Here is a 2,706-nt window from a genome sequence, read left to right on the forward strand (position 1 = left end):
ATTTTTTGAGAAACCTCAATACTGTTTTCCACAGTGGTTTCACCCATTATATTCTCATTAACAGCATTATTTAGAAAACAGGGTTCTGTTTTCTAAATGCTTGCACTTACTCAGCTTACTCTCTACTAGAGAGAGAGCAAAACAATCAACTTGTCAAATTATTGTTGTTGCAAAAACATTTAACATCAAATCTACTCTCAAAATTTTAGGCACACAATACAGTACTGTTAAATACAGGCACAATGGTGCACAGCAGATTTCTGGAATTTATTCAGTGAATAACTGAAACATTATATCAAGTGAAAAGCAACTGCCCATTTCTCCCTCCCGTGGCCCCTCTGTGTTTCAATGTGTTTAAAAACTTTAGATACCTCATATAAGTGAAACCATGCAGCATTTGTCCTTCTGAGACTGGCTTATTTCATTTAGAATAATGTCCCTGTGGGTTTCTCCATGTTGTCCCATATAACAACATTTCTTTCCTTTTTAAGGTGAAATTATATCCCATCGTCTGCATCTACCACATGTTCTTTATCCATTTATCTGTTGGTAGATGTTGGGGTGTTACCAAATCTTGGCTATTGTAAATAATGGTGCAATGAACACAGGAGTAAAGATGTCTCTTGGAGATACTGACTTCACTTCCTTTGGATGTACAATTGACCCTTGAACCATGTGGAGTTTAGAAGTACCAACTCCCATGCAGTCAAAATCCCTGTATAATTTTGACTCTGCCCAAACATAACTAATAATAACCTACTGTTGACTGGAAGCCTTACTGATAAACAGTCAATGCATATTTTGTATGCTATAAGTATTTTCTACTGTATTCTTACGATAAAGTAAGCTAGAGAAAAAGTGTTATTAAGAAAATTATAAGAGAAAATATATTCACAGGACTGTATTTATCAACATTGTAAGTTTACAGCATCCATTTATAAGAAAAATTGGCTCCAAGTCATCTATATTGTCTTATATGACACAAAAGACTATACATATGAGACACTACATATCAAACATGAAAAAATAATATGAAAAGAAATTCATATTTATTTACAGGTATAATGACTCAAGCTTTGATAATGAAGCAGCAATATGACTGCTTTATAGTAGCCTAGTGTAATCGATAGGATTGCTTCATGGTAGCGGAGCATATACAGTAATGAATGAATAGCTAAAACTTTTTATAGCATACACTATTTTGGCAATACTTAAAATACAGTACTGAAAACATTGTTACTTTAAGAGAAAACACTTACCTGTGATGACAGGCTGATAGGCAGTTTATCCATTGACAAGAGAGAGCTGGGACAGTGTGCAATAATACAAATCTTTGAAACTAAAGTTATAAAACAATAATAAAATGAAACATTAATTTTATATTAAATATCACTCAACTTCTGCCTATGCAATGGTAGGCTATCCATTTCAGTACAAGTCTTGCATGCAAATTCTTCATGATGAATACTTAGCTGGTGATGATGATGAAGATGATGACACAGAAACATCTCATACAATCCTTGCCTACAGTTATTAGCTCTTAGAACAAAGACACTCACACACATACTCAACAGATAAGTTGATTACCCATACGGCACAATGATTATTTACTACTCATTGACTGGAAGTGGCTCATCATGAAGGTCTTCATTCCTGACACCTTCTTGCTGAGTAGTAGGCTGAAGAGCAGGAGGAAGAGGAGGGTTGACCTTGATGAGTGGCAGAGATGGAAGAGCGGAGGATGTGGAAGGGGAGGCAGGGGAAGCAGGCACACTCAGTGTATCTTTATGGAAATACATTGTAATTTCTGTCTGAAGATTTTGCTTTTTCATTTCTCTAAAAACGTTTCTGTGTGTTATCAGTCCTCCTTCCACCATTTGCTTTCTTTTCAGTGCCTTTATCATAGAAGGGTCCATGCCATACAAGAGTCAAAAGCAGTCTTGAGTCCTCAGAACGCTTCTGCCAGATTGTCTAATGTCAATTTGTTTTTGGCACTGCTTCTTCTACATCTTGTTCCTCATCATCCAGCTCTGGTTCGGAACCATTCATCTCCATCCAGTCGTATTTTGTTAATTCCTCTGCTGTAGGGTCTGTTAGCTCTTGGGTTTTTCCAAGATCTGTATTTTGGGACTCTGCACCCCCTCCCACCCTTTCATGTCTTATCCAGAGTCTCTTTCTTGATTTCCTTGACTGAATCTGTCACAAATCCTATGAAGGCATGCTAAACACCTGGAGAGTTTTCTTTAGCAAGAATTTATTGTTTGGGCTTTCATGGTCTTTGTGTGTGTGTATGTGTGTGTGTGTGTCTGACAACAGTTGCATCTTCAGTTGTGTAATCCTTCCAGACTTCATGATATTCTATCAGGGTTCTCTTCCATAGTATTGACAATCATTTTCATACAGTACCATGTGTAATGACCCTTAAAGGTCCCTTTGACCCTCTGATCTATAGGCTGACTTAGAGATGTTGTGTTTAGGGGAAAGGAGACACTTTGACGCCTTCAGTGTTGAACTCATGGGGTTCTGGGTGGCCAAGGGCATTGTCCAATATCAAAAGAATTTTAAAAGGCAGTCAATAACCCCCAAGGTACTTCCTGAATTCAGGGATGAAGCACTGATGACACCAATCCCCACAAAGTTTCCTGTTTTCCGGCCTTCTCGTTGTACAATCAAAAGACTGACAGATGGTGTTTATCGTTTCCCTTG

The sequence above is a fragment of the Bubalus kerabau genome, chromosome X (genome assembly GCF_029407905.1).
Source record: "Bubalus kerabau isolate K-KA32 ecotype Philippines breed swamp buffalo chromosome X, PCC_UOA_SB_1v2, whole genome shotgun sequence".
Classification (NCBI taxonomy): Eukaryota; Metazoa; Chordata; class Mammalia; order Artiodactyla; family Bovidae; genus Bubalus; species Bubalus kerabau.